At 39.5% G+C, this 26,569-nt stretch overlaps 1 long non-coding RNA gene across 1 annotated transcript in view; it reads right to left on the bottom strand.

Annotated features, from left to right (window-relative positions):
* The window catches only part of LOC139440183 (uncharacterized), a 31,530-nt gene extending 6,039 nt beyond the window's left edge, over positions 1 to 25,491 (bottom strand). The window contains exons 1-2 of the long non-coding RNA XR_011650326.1: positions 25,405 to 25,491; positions 15,899 to 15,980 (exon numbers count right to left, since the gene is read on the bottom strand). This is a non-coding gene — a long non-coding RNA (uncharacterized lncRNA). The remainder of the gene's footprint in view (positions 1 to 15,898; positions 15,981 to 25,404) is intronic.
* Positions 25,492 to 26,569: the final 1,078 nt, after the last annotated feature.

A 26,569-nucleotide genomic window follows, 5' to 3' on the forward strand; every position in this document is an offset into this window, starting at 1 on the left:
CTATGCCTTTATCTCATGCGTAATATGACACTATTTCAGAATTATTTAAGATGAAACCTATTTCTAAACCTGAAATTATCTTCCCCTTCCATTAAATTATGCCATGCATTCATAAAATGCTAGCATTTGGGGAATCTGAGTGAATGTAAGAGATATCCATATACTCTTTCCATTACTTTTCTGTAATTCTGAAATTAGGTAAAAATAAAACCACATTAAAAATTACACTATGTATCTGAACTCACTCAATAAACTCCTTTTAAATAAGCTGTATCTTCTTTTTTGTCTTCAAAAGCATTAACTGACATAAATCTATTCTTTTGTATATGGAAACCGTTTAGGTTAAGGGTTCTAACCTAGTACCTATAGAAACATAAAGTATCAGATATGCTTGTTGTGTTACTAACAAGGCCACAGGCTGTTCAGCTGCTGGAGCAAACTCGATTAAGACCGTGATAATCTTTTGAAAGATTGTAATTTATCTCCATTTGAAGGGCATTATCTTAGTTCTTCAGCTATCGCAGGGAGCAAGGTTAACAAATAATCTGTGATGAATTTTTGAAAGCTGTAGTCAGATCTTATTCTCTTAAACCCTTCTAAAGGGCTGTCAAAAGTCAATGAAATAAAAATTGTCAAATTTTTACAGGGACTTACTTAATGGCTGTTATCTGAGAAAGTGGCTTATGATTCATACAGTCACTACCTTGACTTGAGCAATTTCTCGTTTGCTTTAGATTAAAGACAATCTGTTCCCATTGCTCGAGTGAGAGAGATTATCACAAAAGGCTCTTGTTTACTCGAAATGAGAAACTAGGAGACACAAAATCCACCAAGAGGGTATCTGTACATGCAAAATTGTCTGGTATTTTTGCTAAGGGTCAGTTTTGTTGACCATCTTCTTACCAAGTTTATTTGATTTTACTGTGCACTTTGGGGCCTGTAAATAACCTTAAATATTTCAAGTGGGTTTTGAAACTTATTTTGAAGGAGGAGGTGACAGAAGGAATTACAATGTTTGAGCATCATCTTCCACGGGCTAGGGCTTTGGTTGGGAAACGTATTGCTCTCATTTAATTCTCACACCAACCCCACAAGGTACAGTACATATTTACATTTTACAGATGAGCACGCTTAAGCACAGTAAGATGAAGTAAGCTGCACTGATGCACACAGTGAGTCACTGGGAATTGAATTGGGGAAAAACTCACTAAAATTTCATAGCTTTCTGCTGCTATCCATGCCTGCATCTCTTCATCAAATGTTTCTGTTCAATGTCTGCCTGGTCATTTGCTCAAGTGATTATTGATTTTTCCCCCTCTTCTATACTGCGAGTAATATCCTTGAGGTAGAGTAATTGATATAATGTAGACATCAAACAAGCCTGAAAAACCTCATTAATGTGGTTTGGCCTCACTCATTTTCAAGGAGGGAGAAGTAGGAAGGAACAGAGGAGTAAGCAAGAGGAACTGACCGGACATTCTAGTGTCTCATATTTACATCACACACAGATCCACCAGCTTTCAAATATTTACATTCATGTAACTTAACTTACTGCCACTGTCATACCTGGGGTGGTGATGTGAGTAATGGGGTACAATACAAAGAAGATAGTGCAAGAGAAATACAATTCAACTTCCTGTGAAAAAGTTTCGTGTGCATACAATTTATTTTTCACAGATTTTTTTTTAGCTGTCCACATGATTAGGCCAAATCCTCTCAGCATATGAGAAAGACTAGGACTACCCTGCTTTTTGATAGCCCTGCAGTAATTAAAAAATAAAAATGAAGAACTGCCAAAATAGGCTTATAAACATAAAAGTATATTTTAGAGATTATATAGAACAAATTTAATGCTTTACATGCAAAATATTTAAAAGCAGCATATTTATGCTTCTCATAAGGTATGTGTATTTTCATTTATAATGCAGATGGTGTGGTGCGACAATGTGATATAAGTTTAAAGTAGTGTGATAATGGTAGTCACACAACTGTACACTTTTATCAAAATGCATCAAACTGTATACTTAAAAGAGGTAATACATATATAACATATATATATGCTTTATATATATGTAAATTATACCTCAATAAACTGCACTTTTAAAAAAAGATTCTAATCTTGTCAGTGTATGCCTGGGATTGAATAACTTCATTTGAAGATATTGCTAAAAGTTTATGTGTGAATCCTTTCCTGCATGTTAAATCCAGGCTGGGTCTAATCCTCTCCCTGGGCTGCAGTCAGAGGAGAGTCTTCACCTGCCTTATTCAGTATAGGCTCCCATTGCTTAGCAGAGCACGGGGTACAGAGTCAGGGCTTATTTCTACTTGCTGAGGGCACATGTGAAGATCCACGCCAGTCCTGTAAAGCATAGCCACAAGTGACTTTTTGGTCCTTTCCCATTCTTGAACCAAGGGAAACTTGCAAGCCTAGCTACTTTACAGAGTCCTAATGTTCTGCACGGATATTGGCAGCACTGCCCATGCTTTGATGAGTCCCAGGAGATGGTCTCATCTGGGTCTTCTGGATTTTTCAGATCCTCTTTCATCCTGAAATGAGTTATAGAGCTGCTCTAGAAGCCCATCTTCTTCGGTGGCAGGGAACTGGGACATAAGTGGAATTTATATTACCAAGTTCTATTGCATGTTCTTAACCAGACATAAGAACGTGTTTACCTTGAGCCTATCCTGGAAAAAATGAGCAAAGTTGATTTTTCCAGAGAAGCACATTTGTTCAATCAGTATTCCTTACGTTTAAATAGAAATGGATAATTTCTTTTGGAATTCATTTTACTTTACTTATATAGAAACAATTTTTTTTAGAGTTAATTATCCTTCAAAATAAAGCTCAGAAGTGCTACAAATATATATATATATTCTGACTACACCTGAAGCCATTGTTTTGACAAAGTGGTATATACATAAATCTCTCTTACACTAGAGAAGTGTTGACAGTACCTCTTTCCTAATTATTCCTATTCTTAATTATGAATTTATTCTATTATATGAAATTCATTTGAGGAAATAGTGGTATAAAACTAACAGAGAAAATCACAAATAGTATGGATTTCTTCAGCTATTTATATGTCAGTATGTAAGTTTAACAGTATGGTAACTAAATCTTTGCACCATATACATAAATATGTTAAGCTACATTATCACATTTCTCCAAGAAATTGTTTGAAGTCTGTTTTTGTCAGTCAATTAAAATAAAAATACACAGTAATGTGTGAATACTGCTTTCTTCTATACAATCTAGCCAACCTTAGAAATATTTCCATTAATGTTATTTGTCCACCAAATTTCTAAAATCCTCCAAAATCCCACCTCAGTGATTTGGGTAATTTACTTTTAAAAAATATGCCCTGCTCATTTTATGTGTCAGAAGAATATCTGCTGTGAGTTTTCTCTTTTTTTCTCAAGCCAGGCATGATGATGGGTTGGCCTCAACCAGGTTATTCAATTCTAATTTCTCCAGTGGGAGAAATCTTCACAGCTGCTGTACAGGCTGGGGCATTGCAACCAGTGAAACCATTTGTTCCTAGGAACCAACTGTTCAGTTTTCAGGATTTTTGTGACCAGTTGTTAAACACAGCCATCCTTAAAAATTATATTATATATATAAACTTACAATTAAATAAATTATATTAAAAACAAAGGTGATACATCAAATGGGTCACTTCCTAATTATTTCCCATTACCTGTTCTGTTGCAGTTATTTCTATCTATTGTTATCTGTATGATGGAAATATTGTATAATGGTATGCTGCTGCATCTATTTGCAAGTCCACGTTCAGTGATGTCTTAGCAGCTTGAAAATGGCCATATTGTGAATCAGCAAATACAACTACTCAGGGTTGTCCCATCCCACCCCCAAGAGCTATTAAGCATTTACCAACACTTTCCTGATTCTATAACAACTTTCTATTTAAAGCTAAATGGACCCTCCCCCCAAAAAGATGGATCACCCATGGCTTCAGCCTCTCCTCCCCATACCTGAGGCATTATTGTAACACAACTGTGACAGAAATTATCCATCGCTTCATTCGTTCAATAAATATTTGCCTGGGGCTCTTATGTATAAAGCACTGAGCTAGGCTTTGCTGTCGAGGGGTAAATAGACACTACACAACTCAACAAAGAAGGGTGGAATATGCAAAGAAAATGAGCTTTGGGTTCAGAAAAATCTGCCATCTGGGCCCAATTGTGCAGGGAAACCAACCTTCTCAGTTCCTGGCTGTCCTGGATTTTGCATTGAAATTTCTGTATTCCTTAGAAACCCCACAACCTAGGCAGATTGGAAAGTTTGGTCATCCTACAACTATGCCACTTAATAGTTGTGAGAACTTGGGCTGGTTATTTTGCATCTCTGAGCCCGTTTTCCCTCTTTGAAATAGGGCAAGAAAGCCATTTTTTAAGGGTTATTATGAGATTAGATTTATATGGTGTTTTTGTTATCTAGCTGCTGAAACAAATACCCAGATGTGGATGAGGCTCAAGCAGTTGAGTGCCCATCTACCACATGTGAGGTGCCAGGTTTGGTTCCTGGTGCCTCCTAAAAAGAAAATAAGGAGACACAGTGAGTGCAAAACAACACAGGGAGGGGGTAAATCAATCAATCAATCAATCAGTCAATCAAACAAATAGAATACAATGGTTTGGCTTTACAACAGGGACTTCCTGGCTCAAGGTTTCAGAGGCTAGAAGGCTTGCTTCCTCCCAAGGTCTCTATTTTCTGGTGGGCTAGCAGTCTTTGGGGTCCCTTGGTTTTTCTGTATCATAGCAGTACACGTGACAGCATCTTTTCCTTTTTCTCTGGGTTCAGGTGATGTCCAGCTTCTGGCTGCTTCCCGTGGCTCCTTTATGGCCTTCACTTGGGCCATATCTAAAGTGAAGTAACGTCATAAAAAAGTCCTATTTATAATGGACTCACACCCACAGGAATGGATTAAGATTAAGAACATGATTTTCTGGGGTACACAACCACATATGGCAAAGTGCTTAAGACAATGCTTCCCACAGATAAGAAGCTTAGGGAATGGGAGCTTTTATTATTATTCATAATAAAATCTATTATAACAGGCAGAATAAAATAGAAATTATAATAAAGGTACAGAACTTTGTTCTGTGGGAGTTGAAGGTTTTAGAATGGTATGATGCAAGAGGCAGCATTTGATTTTGACCTATTAGAAAATAAACTGCCCTTATCCCATTGTCAAACTATAGCTGGACTTCTGATGCTGCTATATTGCTACCCAGAACTTGAAAACAATACTGCTTCTCCGAACCTTGCTAAGTTTACCATGAAAACTAAGTTACCATTTTCTATCTCTGCTCTAGTTCCCTGGTTCCCATTGCTCAGGACCTGCTCTCCGAAGTTCTTCAATACCTGCAGTTGGGTAGAAGGAAGCAAATATTAAATCCTGGTTTCTGAAAACAGTCAATAAAAATCATGTGTTCAGTCTGTATATTAGTAGGATGAAGTTTAATGGGAGAAAGGAAATCAAGTTATAGTACCTATATTGTCGATTTTCAGTGAGGCTTAGAACGTATAAAAAGTTCCCAAATGCTAGTAGGCACTCAAGAAATGCTAGTTCATATTTTTGCTTCTGCTTAATTGCTTTCTAAAGCCTAAATAGCTGATAAAATACTACGCATCAAGTACCTTATTGGTATTAAGAAAATGTTAAAGTCTTTCTTTTAACAACATTACGAGGCCAGAAAATGAAAGGGTTGTAATGACAAAAAGATCTGGAAAAGGAAAGCAAAGTAATGCTTTATTTTTTATTTTATTTTATTTTTTTTATGATCTCTATTTATTTGTAAAATGTTACACTAAAAAAATATGAGTTTCCCATATACCCCTCATCCCCCTTCACCCCACTCCTCCCACATCAACAGCCTCTTTCATCACTGTGGCACAGTCCTTGCATTTGGTGAATACATTTTGGAGCACTGCTGCACCACATGGATAATAGTTTACATTGTATGTAATGTTTTATTTTAGAGTTCTGAAAAAGTCCACATAGAAGGTGATTCAAATAATATACCCACAGTAATCGCCAATAAACCCATAAAGGGAATATAAAAAAAGTATCATTGTAGTTTCAATCTTTTACAGGTGTAAGTAAAGATATTTTGAATAGATGTTAAAGTCAGACACACGTAAACTTCAATGCCATTTCGAAAATCTCACTGTTGAGGAAGTGACTTCAAGAAAGGCTTACAAAAAAAAAAAAAAAAAAAAAAAAAGAAAGGCTTACATAGTTCACCTTCCCCTTTCTTCAGGGGAAATTTCTTTTTATTACTCTTATTGCGTGTTTCAATACTATAAAATTGTAATGATAGATGCCGAAAGATCACTTCTCTTTTGGGTGGAAATGTGAAAAAGCTGAATGTATCCTCAGAGAAAACTTTTGGTGACAAAGTGCTTTTATCTCAGCGATTGGCCCACACTAAAATTACCTGGAGGGCTTGTTAAGACTGTGATTGCTGTGTACCCTCCCCCTCCCCCATGGTGCCTCATTTCTAACAAATTCCCAGGTAATGAATGATGCTGATGCTGATGTGAGGACCAGAGGCACTATTTTAGCTGAATGCCTACGAGTGTGGTCATGTTGGGAGAGTGCCTCCTTGTTTCTGTTTATAAATAACTTCTGTTGGCTTGGCTCAGACCTCAGCCAAAACAGAGGTGTCAAGAGTGTGAAATCTGAAGTTTGAATTCTCTTAACTCAAGCAGGAACGGAAGTCTCTGATTTATTCCTGGCTGTAATCAATAACTCTAGGCCAAGAGATGCTCTTAGCCAGCAGAAAGTCTAAAATAATAGCAAGTCCTCTGCTTTAAAATCAGAGATGAACCCTGTTCAACTACTGTCAGCTTTGCTGGCTCCTGGATCCTGGCCTCTGCCTGCCTGAAATGGTAGGCCCATAAATTCAGCTGACGTCCTGATTGTACACCAGTGTGGCGGAAATTTCACAGGAGATAGCAAATACTGCTACAGTGGTTGAGAAGCAAACATTTTTTCCCCCTTTTTGATACAATTTTAAAATATTAAACAGGCTGTCCCTAAAAGTGTTTCCTGTCATTAACTCCCTTTCCAAGTCACAATCCCATTCTCTGAAGCGTATTTCTCAAACTTGACTGTGCACACAAGTTGTCTGGGACCTTTGTAAAAACACAGACTCTGGTCTAAGATGTCATATGGTATCACATCTGAGAAGCTCTCGAGCCTCATCCCTGAACAACTGAATCTGAAACTGAGGGTGAAGTTGAGCCCAGGGATCAAGCACCATGTATCAGACCCTGCTTTGTCGTGAAGATTGAGAAACACAGCCCTGGAAGAGAAAGGAAAGGTCGTTCCACATGTTGTGAGGCAGGAACCACAAGGATGGCCGGTGGCCAGCCAGAGTGCTTCCAACCTGGGAGGAAGCCAGCCTCCTGCCTCAAAACCAGTAAGTGTTTGCTGAATGACTGATTGAATTGATTATAAATAAATAACATAGCAATCTTTGGTAAAAAACCAAAAACGCTGCTCTGGGTATCCTTGTTTAGCTTTGTTGGTGTGCACTTCCGCCATCTTTGTAGCCTAGTCAGTGCCATGTTTTTTATTCCTATAGGACCCGTGACAAATGGAGTCTTTTCCTGCCTAAGCCCTACTGCCACCCATTTTAGATTCAAGCAAACGCCAGTTTCAAGGGAGCCAAGCTCTATATGGACTATAATTTTGGAAAGAAAATGGTATGTCTATTGCTTATGGCCTTAAAGGAAAAAGGACAAACCATTTAAAATCAGAGGATACTGGAAAATCCCAGGTACACTGTCCCCACATCTGTGTTTCCCACAATTCGGCAACAGGAGTTCTTGTAGTGGCTTTTACTTAGATCCAGACGAGACTGTGGATCACCTTTGGCTACTGGCTGATTCAGTTTGACCACGACTCAGTACCTCTTTTCTATACTTTAACCCCCTTTAGAGACTGGCCATTGGGTTAATACCTCAGGCTTTTCAGGTATACAATTTAGCATAAAACAAAATAAAGAAACCATCACTATATGCAGGAAATACCCTCAAATTTCCCCCTTATAGTTAATATATCTAAGACCCCATATTTAAATGTTATCACATCTCTATTCACTGAGGGAAGGGAGATATAAGGGTGGGAAGCCTCAATACAAATTGTTTTTCAGGAAGGAGCTGTTTGGTCAAAGGTCCACTGTGGAGCAGACATAGCTCACCTGGTTGAGTGTCTGCTTCCCACATATGTGGTCCCGGGTTTGATCCCCAACACCTCCTAAAAAAAACAAGTCACCTTGAAAAGGGGACTTCTAGACAGCTCACATTTCTCTGGTGTTCTTGTCCTTTCAAGGCTGCAATTGGAACTTTTCCTTTATATCTGAAGCACGCTTTCTCATTTGGAAGACTGTCAAGCAGAGCTAAAGAGATACTTCCATTTTAGCTGCTGCTGTTAGTTCCTTAGCCCAACATTTGCATCATGTGGGGAGGTTTTTGTTTTGTTGCTGTTGTTTGGTTTTTAAAATACTATTGTCCAGGTGCAAACCCAGACTAATGAACTCAGGCTCTCTGGGGAGGAGACACAGGTGTCCCCTCCTCCTCCTCCCCCTGCCTCCTTCCCTTCTTTTTTCCCCTTTTATTCCTCTTGTTCTTTAATACCATGTCAATTATCTTGACAATTAGGTGATTCTAATATGCACTCACACAAATTCCAGTAAAAGCTTCCACCCGATTAGAGGTGGAGTACAAGAAGGGAAACCCCTTCTTTGCAAAGGAGAAAATCAACCTTAATACTAGCCTCCTCTCAGGAGAAAGTGGATCTATATAACTGGAGATTATTTGCCAATGTAAGGAAGATTTTAAAATATTTTATTTTATTTAAAAATCACATTATAAATTGCAAATAAACAAGAGGAAGAAAGTAATACTCAAACTCACTAACAAAAAAGGACATTTTGGCATTTGTTCTTCTAAACTTTATTCCTTGCATGCACATAGATAGGCAGCTAGATGAAAGAGAAACTTTTTTTTTCCCAAAAATGAGTCACAGAACATTTTCATTTAAGTGCATTGTGAATGCACTGTCATCATTTATCCTTTTATATTAGGATAATTATTTTTCCTGCTATGCCAACATCTAGATGATACATGATCTATTAGTTTCACATATAGCAATTGGGACAATCAATTAAAGAGAAAGTCTTCCAAATGTCAGTGCTGGAACCTTTTAGTTGTTTTGGTTGTATTTTCAGTTGTATTCAAATGATTTGTGACATCTCAGAATTTTCTTAAATTCATACTTTGGTAATTTACACATCTGACTGCCATCATTCAAACCACATTTGTGAAGAGATTTCTCTGCTCCAGGGATTGTGCACATAGTTATATTTTAATACTGCTCATTTAATATAAAGTACAATGGACTTTTTAAAGCATTTTTTGAGTCCTAACTTTAACATCTTGTATTTCACCTAATTTTAATATGTACCATCATTTCCTTGAGAAATGAGGGTTAAAAATATGTCAATCCTTCTTCTTAGAAATGACTTACTGATTTAAGAAAAACAATTAGAATCATACACATGGGAAACCAAAAATGTATCTGATGAAAGTAAAGAAAAATCTAAATTATGATTTACTACTTATGAAAATAACTTTGTTTATGAAATGAAGTTTGGTAATCTCTCCCAATGAATACAGTAATTTAAGCAAATTTTGCTCTAAGAATGAATCATAGTAAGAAATTTCTTTTGTGACGTTGTAAGATTTTAATGGCCATTTGTTTTAAAGCAAGTTTCTGAAAGGAATTGGTCAAGTGCGAGAGGCTGATATGAAGACAAATTGCTCATGATAAAGTACTTTCAAAGGAAACACTTTTTGTTTTTGAAACACATTTGTGTAAGTACTACACATATTCTAGTATCTGTAAATCATCTTCCGTAAACTTAAAAGGTTCAATTTTATCTTTTCTATTAATAGTCTGTACCTTTCATATCTTCCTGAACCTTTTACCTATGTTCTTTCTGGCAATAAAGGACTTGAGCAATGTATTATCATCGCATGTCCTGATAATGCAAACATGCAGTGTTTGTTAATTAGTTTAATCATTTTAGTTCTTCAAACTGGTCAAACTGGTCATAAAAATATGAGTTTTTAACTTCCTTTGTTCTTCCCTTTGATGATGTAGCATCATCCAAATGTTTCATGAAGGTCATCTGAAAAGTTTTATAATAATTCCTAAGGTAAATGAAATATATATATTTCCGAAACAGGATCCACGGTCACTTACAAAGATAACTGCTGTTAAAATTGTAATTGTCTGTATTTCAAGTAATGTTTTTTTTTTTAAAAATGAATCACAAAAAATCAATGAGAATGCAAATTAATATTGTTCATTTTCACAAACAAGTAGAACGGCTGCCAGTTTTTCAGATTACAAAATGCATGGCTTCATGTGATAAAATAGTTCTGTAGTTATGTTTACTCTCCACTTCAAGTGAAGGAGAGAACTGGGGAAAAGGGTGATTATTTATTCTGAGGTCCTTAATTTTGCCTCTGACTTGGTTGCCTTACTCAATTTAGATCAGAAACATAGACCCTATTAGGTAAGACTTGATGTTATACAATTTTGGGGGCCCTCTTTAACGAAAAAAAATTTTAAAGTACTTAACTTTTGCAAAATTTACAAAAGTGTCTGACTACGTGAACTCAATGTTGGCGCTCCTCACCACAGCAGCAGCCCATCCCATACAAGCAATGACCCTGGAGGTTACGCTTTTCTAGCTTCACGATTCATCCACCTCTAGCCTTAGCCACGCAGCAAGACTGGGACACAAGCTGCAATAACCTATCTGTCAGAAGTACAGTGTGGTTGCATAATGTGTGTATGGCTTATGGAAATCAGTTTTATTACATAGTAGTCATAGTATATAGAAAAAGTGCTGACAACAAATCATGGTGAGCAGGATGGCAGAGTGCTTAGCAATGGACAGGATCACCACATCATCATTCTGATTCTATCAAGGAAGACTGCTGATGAAATCTATAGAATTGGTGAGAGTTAATTTAATGAATGACATTATCATGGTTATTTTAAAAAGGAGACATAAAGCAGAAAGGAGTTTATTTTGTTTGGGTATATACACCCAACCTAAGATCTTCAAACTTACTGGTGAGCAGATAAATAATGATACAAGGCAGCCTATACCAAAGGCAAATAAACAAGAAAAAACAATGCTACTATCATCAGAGAAAGAGGAAATTCTTAAGTCCTGTGGGACCTGGAGAAGATTTCATGGAAGTAGTGGAATTGCGGCTCATAGCAAGGTTCTAGGTGTTAAATATGTTCTTAGAAACGGAAATCATTTCAACACATGGTGGAATATCTATCCTGAAAATAAAGACTACAAGAGTTTCACCTAAATATTAGGTACCTAAAGGGGACTCATGCAAGTCCATTTGAAGAAGTAGATCAAATCCATGTTATTAAAAGAAAAGACTTTGAAAGACATGCTACAAGTCTGGGTTTTAAAATCAAAGGTTTTCTGGGAAGTGGATGTGGCTCAAGTGATAAGGCCTCTGCTAACCATATGGGAGGACCTAGGTTTGATCCCTGGGGCCCCCTGGTGAAAAAGAAGAAGAGAAAGCTTGCCTGTGTAGCGAGCCAGTGCTCACATGGCAAGCCCAGTGCCCGTGCAGTGAGCCAAGTGCCTGTGTAGGTGCCCATGCAGCAAGCCAAGCGCCCACATGGTGAGCTGAGTGCCCTTACGAGTGCCTGCATGGCGAGCCACGTGCCTGCGTGAGTGCCATGCGGTGAGCCAGTGCCTGCGTGGAAAGCCAGTGCCCATGTGATGAGCCGAGTGCCCATATGGTGAGCCGGTGCCCGTGCACGTGAGTCGTGCAGCAAGATGATGATGCAACTAAAGAGAGACAAAGGGGACAATCAAGGTGAAGTGCAGCAGAGACTAGGAACTGAGGTGGCACAGTTGACAGGGAACCTCTCTCTACATCAGAGGTCCCCAAGATTGAATCCTGTTGAATCCTAGAGGAGAAAGATGAGAAAACAAAAAAAAAGGGAAATAGATACAGAAGGTCACACAACGAGTGGACAGAGACACAAAAACAGCATGATGGGGAAGGGGGAGGGGGAAGGAAAGAAAACATTAAAAAAAAAATCAAAGGTTCTCAAAGTGTCCTCTCTAAACCAGCATCATCATCATCACCTGGGAACTTGTTATAAATGTAAATTCTCAGGCTCTACCCCATCCCGCTGGTTCAGAAACTCTGGGGAGCAGCCCAGCCATCTGTTTTAACAAGCCCTCCAGGTGATTCTGCTGTTCTCTGGAGAACCAAAGCTGTAAATTACCCTAAGCCACAAATTTTAAAAAGATTACAATATGTACAAAGTAGGGTTTCTGGAAGATTAAAGCAGGCAAGTGAGAGTTAGATGGATAGAGGAGAGATTGGAGGTAGGAAAATCTCTCTTCTCTCTCTCTCTCTCTCTCTCTATCTCTGTCTGTCTGTCTCTCTTTACATAATGTCTTAATCAGTGTTTTATATATATTATAATACCTGCTGCTGAATTACAAAGCTGTTCTTTGTCAGGGTTTAGCATTTTCATTTTATGCTACAACATATTAAATTGTGGCAATATACCTTAGTAAGCCTGCTTTAAATTATTTAACCATCAAGTAAATGCTTTCATTTTATTAGAGCGAAGGCTAATTTAGTGATTTTTAGCTAGTAACAAGTAGGAAGAAACTCTATCTTTTGCACAAAATACAATAAAAATTCAGTAACCTTATAAATACACATCAGGTAGAAGCACCATTTTTATGTAATAAATTTGGGGGTTTTAAGGGAGCCTTAAGAGACTCTCCTTCCTTAGACATAATAATTCAAATAAACATGTGTGAACTTGCAGTATTACAGGTTATTATTTAAGAGAGAGGAAAGGAGTGGAGGGAGGGATGGAGGAGAGAGAGGATGGTTATTCTGAACAGTGAATGAGCGCGTGAGGGAGCAGGAGGGTGAACAAAGAGAAGGGGAAAAAGAGTGAAGAAAATTGCAGCCAAAAAAAAATATAAAATAATATGCCTCAAAAGTAAGTCAAATCCATTAGCCTTTAGGTCTCAGTCAAGCGGCAGGGTAGGCAACCAACCTGACTGTAAGCACTCGATAATGACCAGGACAGTCCAGCTGGAAAGAACTTAAGCTCCTGTGCCTCAGGGCAAAAAATGACTGTAATTCTGCTGGACGGCTGCCCTTTAAGTGTTTTAAGTTTGAAATCTTGGCTCTTTTTATATACCCATCCATAGAAAATCTGCTGTGTGAGAAACACGCAGAAAATGTACCTATGGAACCCCATGTGTGAGGCGATATTGTTTACATACCACTTATACAATTTGAGAATAACGCAGTTTGACAGACGAGACAGGTTGATGAAGCGTCTGCAGTGTCCCCCCCACCCCGCATTATAGTTGAGTGGGTAGCACATAACCGTGGGGAAGCTGAGAACGCACCCCGAATTCTGGCCCTGTACTGACATCCTGTAGGATTTAGGGCAGGATACATGCCTTAAAAACCCCATGCTCATTATATAGTAGCACCTGGTGGGAGAGGGGTGCAAAGGTTTGCGTAGGGTTTCAGAATTCTCATTTTCCATAAAATTAGGAAAGTTTCCCAGGAGACGGCTTCTAAGCCACATGCACCACTTCCATTTCCCCCTCACGCCAGGCTATGAAAAGAGAGCGTTTCATTCAGACCAAGTCTTGAATATTGTTTAGTATTAGAACTGCATGGGGTTGCTGGTCTAGGAAGCAGGGAAGAGGTCTGGGAGAGTGTGATAAGGGTGGGTGCTAGTTTGGACGTTGGTAAGACTCTGGAAAGGTGGCCCTGAGCCGTGAGGCAAGGCAGGCACAGAGCTCAGCACCTTGAACGCATTCATGTAATCCTCGTAAAACCTGTATGGGGTAGCACTATTGTACTCCTTATTTGACAGATGAGGAAACTAAGGCACAAAGAGGTTAAGGTGGCATCACTAGGAAGTGGCTCAAAGCCTGGGCATTCTTGAATTTCATAGGATTGGAAGAGTCAGGGTGAGGTAGAGCCATCTGTATAGAGCAGCAATGAAGATTCCCCCTTCCCTCCCAACGCAGACAGAGGGTCACTTCCTGCTCCAGTCAGACTGTTTCCTCCATGCTTTCTATAAAAGGTGCTAACCAATCACAGAATACGAAAGACTTCTTGCCACATTCTCCAAGCCTTCTAAAAGCAACGGCATTGTGTAGGGCATGGACAGCCTCTGGCCAGCAGAGGAGAGTGGGTTCCAGTATAGTTACAAAACCACAAATTTACACAAATGCTGTTGTTTATTCAACAGAAAACAAAGTGGAAAGCTTGCAATTATGTAGCTTAGTTGAATCAAGTAGTCATCCAAACTGGGTAATTCCAGTCTCAGACATGAACCAATAGCCATGGGGGAGAGCTGGAGATGTTCACCGCACAGTTTAGAGGAAAACATTCATCTACGCACATGCACAAAAACCTGTCGGAGTAAAACTGTAATTTGAAAACCATAATTGGCTGACACACATGTTAGATTATCTTGCTAACCTGTATTTTAAGAAGAACAACTCAGTGGACGATTTCGGAAAATAGCATTTTATAATGTACTGCCAACTCTTACAACACAGGGATATTATAGATGAACGAGTTCTTCCTTTCAGAAAGTATATGACTTACAGGGATTATGCCTTGGCTCACTCATTTTTCCTTTAACTAGTCCTTTTGAAACATTCATGTTGTTTTTCAAATGAATATTTCATTAGTTTTCCCTTTCCACAACTGGGAAAAGGAATTTCAGAGTTTAAAAAGTAAACTTTAAAAAGAAAAGAAAAAAAGAACCCACAATCTTTGAATCAGGCCCATGAACATCATGAATGAGCATATAGCTTTGGCAAATAGAATCCTGAGATGATTCCATTAAACCATGGATTTTAAGAGTTGGAATGGGGATTTATTAATCATGTAATTACAAGTTTTTGTTTTACAGATGAGGAAACTAGAGCATAAAGACTTTACATGATTCTCTTAAGGTCACACAGCTGTTAAGTCACAGAGATGGATCTCTTTCTAGTCTTAGGCTCGCTACCCACTAATTTTGAAAATTTTCCTAATATATCTTTTTTCTCCCCACATATGAAATGAACATCAGGGGAAGCAGATGTGGCTCAAGTGATTGAGCTCCTGCCTACCACATGGGAAGTCCCAGGTTTGGTTCCTGGTGCCTCCTGGAGAAGACAAGCAAGACAGCAATCTGGAACGATGGGCTGGCATGGCAAGCTGACTTAAGAAGGAGACACAAAGAAGAAACACAATGAAAGATACAACAAAGCAGGGAGTGGAGGTGGCTCAAGTGATTAGCACCTCTCTCCCACACAGGGGGACCCAGGTTCAGTTCCTTCTCTTCCTAAAGAGAAGATGAGCAGACACAGTGAATAGACATAGAGAGCAGACAGAGAGTGCAAGCAAACAAGGGCGGGGGGGGGGGGATAAATAAAATAAAATAAAATAAAATAAAAAGAAATGAACATCAATATTCAGCTCTATTATTTAAAAATACATGGGGGGAAGCAGATGTGGCTCAACCACTTGGGTGCCTGCCTATCACATGGGAGGTCCTGGGTTTGGGTCCTAGTGCCTCTTAAAAGTAGATAAACAGATGCCATCTCCTGCCACAACAGAGCTAGACCCTGCCGCAACAGAGCTGAACGCCACCTCCTGCTGCCACAGTTAGACTCCACCCTCACTGCAACAAGCAGAGGCCACAAGCCAGCAGGTGCTGTGGCCCATGGGGAGCAGATGTGGCTCAGTCCATTGGGCACTCACCTCTCATGTGGGAGGTCCTGGGTTTGGTTCCTGGTGCCTCCTGGAGAGGGTCAGCAAAAATGAGCAGAAAGACGAGAACCATCTGGGGAAAGGGGAGAGTACATAAAAAGTAAATAAGTAAATAAAAAGAAACAGTGGTTACCTTTGTTCTATGTGAAATGATTGACAAAGACCTTGTGATTGTGCCACAGTTTTATTCTTTTAAAAAGCTATATTTGCTTGGCTTTTTTTTTTTTAGGTATCAGGGCAGGGGATTGAAACTGGGACCTCGTATGTGGGAAGATGACACTCAATCACTGAACCACTTCAGCTACCCTGAGTTTGTTTTTTTTTGTTTGTTTCTTTGTTTGCTTGCTTTTTGTTTTTGTTTTTAGGAGGCACCAGGGATCAAACTCAGGCCCTTCCATGTGGGAGGCAGGTGCTCAACCTCTTGAGCCAGATCTGCCCCCCCCGATAGGCCTTTAAAAAATTCATTCATTCATTTATTTTTTAAAAAAGATTTATTTTATTTATATACCCCTCCCCACCCCCTTGTTATTTTTCAGTTCTTGTGTCTGTCTTCCTTGTTTCTTTGGAGGCACCGTGAGCCGAACCTGGGACCTCTGATGTGGGAGGGAGGTGTCTAACCACTTGAGCCACTTCTGCTCCCTGCTTTTGTTGTGTCTCTCATTATGTTTTTCCTCCCTGTGTCTCTTGTTGCATCACCTTCTTGCGTCAGCTTGCTGAGCCTGCCCATCGCGTCAGCTTGCTGTCTCCTTTAGGAGGCACTGGGATCCAAACCAGTGACCTCCCATGTGGTAGCGAGGCGTCCAGTCTCCTGAGTCACATCTGCTTCCCTGATAGGTCTTTTAACATTATTTTCATGAAAGTGATGCTTTTATTATGTCAAATTGACCAATAAATACTATGAGATCTTGTTCTGCTTAGGTAGTTCACATTTTAGTTTATTAAATCTCTTTGGTGAAGGGGAAAAAAAAGATTAGGCATATATTTATTTCACTAGACAGACAGCATAGAGATTTTAAGAACAGAAAGCACTGAAATGCTCTTCCCAGAGCTCGATGTGTTTACACTAATTGCATTTGTGTATTTTGGGCAAACATGTTAAGCATGCATTTGAACAAAGATTCAAGAAAAAAACACAGTATATTTTGAGTAGTTTCACTGGCAAATTGGCAGTTAGATATTTTAACAAGAAAGCTGGAGGCCAAATTCTGTTTTAGATCTATGCTCTTATGATAAGAAGACACTCATTATTATGTGCTGCTTTCACCTTCCAAAGTATAGCGTGGGATCCACAGAATGTGAGGAGATATTTTATTTTTCAACAAAAGAATAGTGAAAGCATGTAACTTTTACAGAAAAGTTTCAACCATTCTGTCGATTTGTTTTAAAAATAGAATAATCTTTTTCTAGACTTATTTCAGGGGTCATTGTAAGAATTAGTGAATTATCATTTTTATTTTGGATGAGAAAATACTATAATAGGACCAAGTATTTCTGTCGCTCATTTTTCTATGTCATCTGGAATGGAGATTTTCTAAAGATTAATAATGTTTTTTTTTAAAGTCATCTTTTATAAAGCCAAATTTAAATTCAGCTTTTTGCAATGTAGGGTTAAACCCCATTAATTCGTTTTTTCAGATATTCAGAATTTTTCAGACATATCTGAAATGTGAATTTGGCGTTAAAACAAGATTTTACTATTGTCAACTCTTCAGTGTCAATATATCATATTCCCAGAAGAGCAGACTGTGTTCTTCTTCACCACAAACATCATTAACGAAACTGACAGTGAAATACTAATTCCAGAATGTTCCAGTTGTTGTTGTGTAAAACGGAAGGAACTGAGCCTGATTGTTAGATGTCAAACTAGGTTTCCATTACCGACAAATAGAAACTGCACAGTTTAACTTGTAAAGAAGGGCTCAACTGATAAAAACGGTGTAGGTAAAGAAGAAATATAAGGGAAACATTGTATGATACCTTTTCAGAATTTTTTTTCTTCTTTTTTTTTAATCAGAAAGAGAAATTGGTGAAAACAAAAATTTAAATAAACAAGAAAAAGAAGAGTGCTTTAGGGACAAACAAAAAGACAAAGAAAGGCTTAATATAGTAAAAATTACATTTCAGTCAGCTTTTATCTTTTACAAAAAGAAAACCAGCACTGCTCACATTTGTTGAATTGCTCAAGGCAGTTTGAGACTGTTTTTTAGGTTCATATTATCTAGGTCAGTCAGTACTTCATTATAGATCTAGATTCTAACTCTGCTCCAGATCCAGTGAGACACACACTTATTTCCAGATATGTTGCTTTCCAGATAGAGTTTTGATCACTTACATTGGTGAACACAAACGTGCTTTGTTTTGTTTTTTGAACCTTTAGTATTCCTTAATTGTGATCTTCCTTTAAGCCCCCAAGTATTAGGAGATAACTTATACTGTGAGTTAACTTATCTAATTTCAATTTTCCCCATCTTCCTTCCTGTTTGGGGAAGGGACTTGCCCTGCTGAAAAAACTCAATTTCTCATCATCACCCCATACAACCAACACCAGAACACACACTGTTGCTAGAAGTGGCCCCGGAACAGTTTGGGGCTTGCATGACACACACTGATTTGTAGGTGGAAGTGACTACGCAGTAGAGCGCCTAGGCTAACTCCTTAAAAAGCAAGCAGTCTCAGCTGGCGGCTGCCTCTGCCTCTGCCTTCCCCTTTCTCCTGCTTCAAATGGGGTTGTGAGGTTGGCGTGGAGCCACCATCTTGGGACGCCCCACCCTCAGGAGATGAACTCACCCTAAGGACACACGGAGCAGAAAGATGGAAAGAGCTTGCCTGCGTGCCTACCAGGGGTATCAACACTTCAATTCTGAATTGTTTACCTCCAGAATTCTCGTTACATTAAAATAACAATAATAATAAAACCCCAAATTTGTTTCACCTTCTGCTTTTCAGCTTACCATTACTTACAGATGTGTTCACTTCCTATATGTAGGAATATCGTACAGCAGAAAATTCAGAAGCAAAATACACTAGAGCCTTTAATGAATGGTATTTCCCTAGGCTAACTTGCTTAATTATGAGGATGTTTAGTTAATATACAAATTATGAAGCTTGAAATAATTGGCTCTGATCAGCATGCTCATTATTATCATTAAAGAGATTTTTATTCAGAGCTCATTTACATGGGGAAGCTTCCTTGGCTATTTACCTGGTGAATGGTTTTCTATATTGGAAGCCTCTCAGGCTTGGAAATCATTGAGAAGAGTCTGGAGTCTTCAGTACTATTGCAGCAATGGTAGTGTTTCCTAAATGAGTTGCTTTCTTGGAGGAGTTTCAGCATGTTTGAGGCTATTTTCATGATGGCTGTTACAAATAATCCTTAACTAAGACTTGTTATTTAAGGAAATCTGGTATGATTTAATATTTTATATATTAAAGCAAATTCATAGTCGCCACATCATTACATGGCTTATAATAATGTCATTCTTACTCCAATCCTCTCTGCTTTCTTGAGAGGGATAGAAAATGATGGAGTTACAGATAGCAAGCTGGGAATTTCTTCCCACTGGGCATGCCCATGGGTGTTTCACAATTGTGAATATCATCTATTCTGTTTCTTGAAGCAGAGGGAAAAAAAAAAAGTTGAGGGTTGCTTTACACACAAAGAATAAAACTCCATAATGAGTACTTTCAGCAGCACCTAGGCAGCTGGTGTGAGCCTTGGACTAGTTATTCTCACCGGGCATAGGTGCCGAGGGGCGGGCTAACCAGCCCTTCAGGGATATATCTCTATCTCAGGGGCAAGAGCTTGGAGTTTTGTATATTTATCAGAGTGGTGTGGAATAAAAGGTTGAGGAACACTGCTGTAGAGACTTTGTATAGTATGTCTGCCAGAGTTTATGTCCATTCCAAAGAATTGGAAGTGGTGGCCTGAATCCCAGAAGTGAGAAGGTTTATGTGTTCAAGCCCGGGGGGTGCGTTGGGGTGTGTGTGTGTGTGTACAGGGGGAGGTGAGTACAGTGACTGTCTGCCCTGGTCTTTAGGCTTAGCACTCTTGCTGTTTCGGTACCCCACCCTGTTGTTGCCAGGTGTCCTTATGTTGAACTCATTCTCATTAGCCTGGGTAAACAATCTTAGCTGATTTTCCTGCAGTGCCAGTACAACTTGGGCATTATATACATCTGTATTTCTTTCTAGTCTGTATTCGTTGGGATTAGCTTCAGCTGCAAATTAACAATGAACCCTCAAATAACAGTGGGCTTAAACAGTATAAAAGTTTAATTCTCTTTGTGTAAAGTAAATTCAGAAGTAGTCAGTTGTGGACTGTCATGGTTCCTTCCAGTTTTCTGCTCCATCTTCCCTAGGAGGGGTCTGCAATTCCATGTTCTATACCACAGGACGAGGAGAGACAGAAAGAAGGGCTCACTCTGAATACTATATGACACTTAGCTTTAGGTGTCATTGGCCAATATTTCATCACATGGTCACATCTAACTGCAAAGGAGGCTGAAAATAGAATCCTGTGTCTGAGTTCATTGATTAACTCAAACAAAATCGGGATTCTGTCAGAAAGTAAAGAAAGAGCAACTATTGGGAAGTATTTAGCTGTCTCTTCATTTGCAAATAAATGCAGTTAGGGATGTGGCTATCTGTCATTGCACTGATTTTGAAACCATGGGCAAGAAAAGCCAGTTTGTGGAAATACCTTCTGTTTCTATAACATTTTCTTTTGAGATTGACTTGCTGCCGGTCATAAAACCTGAGCATGGGTTGAAAATATTGACTCTTGTCCTATAGACAATCTTTGAGACACAGGAAGAGAGGTCATATCCCTTGGAACCAAGATTACAAGGGCAGGGAAACATCAGAAGAAAATCAAATGTGAGAGGCCCTTCACCAAAGGTGATCCAGCTTAAAATCCACCCTACCACATATGGACAGCTCTACACTTAACCAATTAGACTCTGCCAAATCCAACTTCCTCACTTCTGTCCCCACCTTTTACCTCCCATTCCCATAAAATCTCCCTTAGCTCTGAGATCAGGGAGACAGATTTGAACCCTGATTCCTGTCTTCATGCCTGCCCACCTTGCATTAAAGCTCTTTCTTTTCTCAAAACCTTGAAGTCATAGTATTGGTCTCTGTGCACATTGGGCAGTGCGTCTTTGTTTGGTAATGATTTCAACATATGGGCTATAACCGTGTTCCCATTTTGCACCTGAAATGCTTTCTTCCCTTTCAAGGGATTTATGGAAGCCAAATGGTAGCCAGTTACCAGCCAGAGGGGATTAAGTTTTCTCCACTGCTTTTTTTTTTTAAGATTTATTTATTTATTTATTTTCTTTCTCTCCTCTTCCCCACACCCCAGTTGTCTGTTCTTTGTGTCCATTTGCTGCATGTTCTTCCTTGTCCGCTTCTGTTGTTGTCAGTGGCACAGAAATCTGTGTTTCTTTTTTTGTTGCGTCATCTTGTTGTGTCAGCTCTCCGTGTGTGCGGCACTATTCCTGGGCATGGTGAACTTTCTTTTGCGCTGGGCAACTCTCCTTACGGGGCGCACTCCTTGTGTGTGGGGCTCCCCTATGCGGGGACACCCCTGCGTGGCACGGCACTCCTTGCGTGCATCAGCACTGCGCGTGGACCAGCTCCACACGGGTCAAGGAGGCCCAGGGTTTGAACCACGGACCTCCCATGTGGTAGACGGATGCCCTAACCACTGGGCCAAGTCCACTTCCCTCCACTGCTTTTATTTATCATGATTCTATAGATGAAAGGGCTCTAATTTATCTTTTTTATCCACAGGTTTCTTTCCATTTAGTGAAATTGTTTTTCAGACTAGGATGCTTACCCTCCTGCCATGCTGGATACTTGCTTATTTCTGAAGAGTATCAGGATGCTCTTCAATTGTAGATCCCTTTATAAAGGGACATATTCTAGTAGCCTGATCATGACATGTATTAAAGAGCTCTGGTTTCTATCTGGAGAAGGAATGAAAATGCCTTGCTAGTGGAAGGTAGTAAAAAATTCTTCCAAACCCTCCTGCTTGGGTAAAGAATGTCTTGTTAGGGACCATCAGTGGCAGTTACTAGACACAGGAGACCCTTTTGTTCCAGAGGGAGTGCTGACATCCTCTTGCTATTTTCCCAAAGAGCCAGAATCCCAAAGCATTTATGTGCCCAGTCATGCCCAGGGATCCTCAATGAGAAGTGTCATAGGCTTAACAACTAAACCATCTTATTTCAGATTTTCTGAATTCTCCTAATAGTAGATTCTAGACTTTACTGTGACCTAAAACTTCTTTGAAGACATAACAACAACAACAACAAGAACAAAAGACACTGAGGAAGAAATGGAAGAAATTGCCACTGTATATACAAGACAACAGTTATTACAGTGATGAAAGGCAAAACATCAAAAAAAGTTTTTAAATACTTTCCATTTTTTTAATACCCCAATTTTTAAAAACTTTATTTTAGTTTTAGTTTTTCTAAATTATTATATCTTATATTTAAACCTATCAATATGAACTCATTTTCCTGACAATTTATTTGGCTTCAGTTTTGAAGAAGTTTTGAATCACAGAAGAGTACAGCTATGGCAAGGGAGGCTCACTGGTGTGGGGTGTCAGTGATGGGAGACACACGGGATGAAGTTCCCCTGGGCACGCATATAAGGTATATAAATATGTTCAAATGCTTGTGGGGCATTGCCACAGTGGGTGGAGATTCACACAACAACCGAAAGAATACTGAATTCCTATCCTGGGAAGTTCTGCCACATTCTCTAATGTAACAACAACAATACCCCAAGTACAGGGGCAATGACCAGTGAAGAAGGTTGAATCATTGATGGGCCCTTGATATTGACGACTACGCTTATGAACCTTTTGCTCTTGAAATTTCAACTTAGACTAGTGTTGTAGGGTGCCTCAGAGTTACCTCCTGAGAGCCTCCATGATGCTCAAATGTGGCCTCTCTCTAAGCCAAACTCAGCATGTAAATGCACTATTTTCCCCCTGCCACTGTGGGAAATGACTCCTGGCGATGTGCTTCCCTGGTACAGATAGATTACTACCAAGTACCACTGGTGAAGCAACTGGAAAAAGACCATGAATAAAATGGGGAAATGGTAAAGACAAATCAGTTTATATGGCTAAGAGAATTCAAAATGAATCGGGAGGTCATCAGAGAGGTAACGCTTATGCATGTCTCAGCGGGATCTCATAGGCAGCCAAAGTAGACACTACTCCAAATAGAGGGACTCCTGAGGGCTACGGAGACACTAAAGTCCTATGGTCTTTGCAGATAGCTCTGGAGTTTAGTGCCTTGCCAGCAGGCCCTACTTTGGAGTTTGTGCTCCCAAGTGTGACAGAGTTGGGCTCGAGGTTACTTCTCTACAAATGCCTCTTCTATCCCTTTTGTTGAACCTATAATTGGTGCTGGAATTGGTAGGTATATTTCCAAGAGACTTGAATCTCTGGGCTGTCCCTATGCCAGCTGGGCCTTGAGCCTCAGTAGAGTTGCAACACCTAATCTCCAGTTCATTGGACTCACTCAGGATAACCAAAAAGGAGGTGAGGATGGACAGCCACCATACCAAGGAACCGAGAGAGTCTACAACTGCAAGCAAGAGAGTCCCATCCATCAGCCATATAGGATCAAAGCCCCCTTTCAATTAGAGGTGGAGTGGGCATCACCATCCCAGAATCCTCAGGACTGGGGAATAAAATATGGACTAGAGCAGACTTACTTGTATTCTGCTATAGACTTATTGTGATTCTAGCAATGGGAGAAATTATATCATTGATGTGGAGACAGTGGCCACTGGAGTTGCTGAAAGCAGGAAGAGGGAAAAAGAGGTATAATATGGGGGCATTTTTGGGAATTGGAACTGGCCTAAATGACATTGCAAAGACAGATACGGGACATTATGTATCCTGTCATCACCTACAGAATGGAGTGGGAGAGAGTATCAACAACAATGTAAACTCTAATCCATGCTGTGTGGCAATGCTCCAAAATGTGTTCATCAATTGCAATGAATGTACCACATTAATGAAAGAAGTTGTTAATATGGGAAAAGTGGGAGGTATGGGGAGTGGGGCATATGGGAAATCCCCTGTATTTTTTATGTAACATTTTATGTAATCTAAGTATTTTTTTAAAATAAATGAAATATATATTCAAAAAATAAAACAAAATAAAATATTTCTTAGTGTGCTATTCCTACAAGGGATAGAATTTTAAGAATAGATGAAGGTGTATGGGAGTGAGAACTATGAGATTAAAGATAATCTATAAATCAGGAAAACAAACAATTCTTATTCTCTGGTTTATACTAATAGTGGTGGTATAATTTATATTTGGATGGTAAAACAGAACATTGTTCACTGGGGTTTAGGAGGTTTTAAAGGATTCTAAGTCTTTTTATTTTATTGTTAAGTCCGTGAGACTGAAGATATCACATTGCCACAGAAGTAGAAATATGTTTTAACAATTCCTCAATAATTCCTATATGGCTCTCTTTAATTCAGCTCAATTCAGTTAACAGCAATAAATCAATGCAATTCGATTTAATTAAATCTTGATCATATATATGGAGAGGATACTAAAAGGACCATTTTATTTAGGGCTTACATATATACGCACACAGAGAAAAATATAAGATAGTTTATGTCTAAATGTCAAGATGCTCACAAAAAGACATCATGGTATCTCTGTCAGAGCTTCGAATTTTAGTTGGATTTGTGGAGTCTCCTGAAACACCATCATGAGCTAATAGCTGCTGGCTCATATGGATACATCATACTCCTTTGCAAAGGCAAAATCCAAGTACATAATTAACTATGAAAAATATTTACAGAGAAGGGAGTCAGTAAACCATCACACCTTTGTTTATGGTATTCAGAATATCCTATAAAAATTAATGTTAACAGTGATTGTCAGTGGCTAGGGGGATTTCTGTGCTTTTATCTTTACATTTTGCTGTATTGTTAGTCATTCGCAACAAATGTGCATTATTTATCTATTATAAAACTATAGGGGGAAGCGGGTATGGTTCAAGCAACTAGGCTCCTGTCTACCATAAAGGAGGTCCAGGGTTCGATGTCTAGGGCCTCCTGCTGAAGGCAAGCTGGCCCGTGTGGTGAGCTAGCCCATGCAGAGTGCTGGCTCATGTGGAGAGATGGCACAGCAAGATGATGCAACAAAAAAAGACACAGAGGAGAGACAATAAGAGACTCAGAAGACCAGGGAGCTGAGGTGGCACAAGAAATGATCACCTCTTTCCCACTCTGGAAGGTCCCAGGATCAGTTCCCAGAGCTGCCTGATGAGAATACAAGCAGACACAGAAGAACACACAGTGAATGGACACGGAGAGCAGACAATGGGGGGTGGGGGGGGAGTGAGGAAGGGGGCAGGGAAGGGAGAGAAATAAGTAAATAAATAAATCTTTATAAAAACTATAGGGAAGGAGATGTGGCTCAAGTGACTGAGCTCCCACTTACCACACGGGAGGTCCTGGGTTGGTTCTGGATGCCTCCTAGAGAAGATGAGTAAACAGTGAGCTAATGTGACAGGCTGGTGTGGTGAGCTGATGCAACAAGATGACACAACAAGAGACACAAAAAAGCAGGGAGCAGAGTTGGCTCAAGCAATTAGCCACCTCCCTCCCACATGGGAGGTCCTGGATTTGGTTCCCGGTGCTTCCTAAAAAAAAGAAAGATAAACAGACATAGCAAGTGCAAACAATGAGGGGTGGGGAGAAATAAATAAATAAAAATAAATCTTAAAAAAAATCTATAAATGTAACAGATGACATCTTTTTTTTTTAAGATTTATTTTTAAAATTTATTTCTCTCCCCTTCCACTCCCCCCCCCCCAGTTGTCTGCTCTGTGTCCATTTGCTGTGTGTTCTTCTGTGACTGCTTCTATCCTTATCAGCGGCACCAGGAATCTGTGTTTCTTTTTGTTGTGTTATCTTGTTGTTCAGCTCTCTGTGTGTGCGATGCCATTCTTGGGTAGCCTGCACTTTCTTTTGCACTGGGCAGCTCTCCTTATGGGGCGCACTCCTTGGGAGTGGGGCTCCCCTACGTGGGAGACACCCCTGTGTGGCACGGCATTCCTTGTGCGCATCAGCACTGCACATGGGCCAGCTCCACATGGGCCAAGGAGGCCCGGGTTTTGAACCCAGGACTTCCCATGTGGTAGGCAGACACCCTATCCATTGGGCCAAGTCTGCTTCCCCAGTTGACATCTTTTCATCCTTGTTTAAGCTATCTGGGAATTGAATTAATGTTTTCTTAGAAGCTGGTCACAACCACCATTTATTTTTTCTGTCATTTTCTTTTTTCTTTATTCTCTCCAGTGCTCTAAAAAGAATTAAGAAAAGGAGATCTATTAAAATGAGCATAATGCAAGTTATAAAATTCGAGTTTCCCTATTAGATGAAAAAGAGATGATGTCATTGTGACTTTAGGCAGAATTCCATCAGTCATGCCATGGCTCAGTTAGTTGGTCGAAACTACTGAAACTGTGGAACCTGAGATTGATTCCAGTATTTCAGGTTCCAGGACAATGCTGGAAACTCATATGTCCTTGACAGACTTTACAAGTTTATGGGTCTTTTTCATTTTAGTGGTAACTTCAGGTTGACAGTGATTTTTAAAAATC

Source organism: Dasypus novemcinctus, chromosome 2 (assembly GCF_030445035.2).
Source record: "Dasypus novemcinctus isolate mDasNov1 chromosome 2, mDasNov1.1.hap2, whole genome shotgun sequence".
NCBI lineage: Eukaryota > Metazoa > Chordata > Mammalia > Cingulata > Dasypodidae > Dasypus > Dasypus novemcinctus.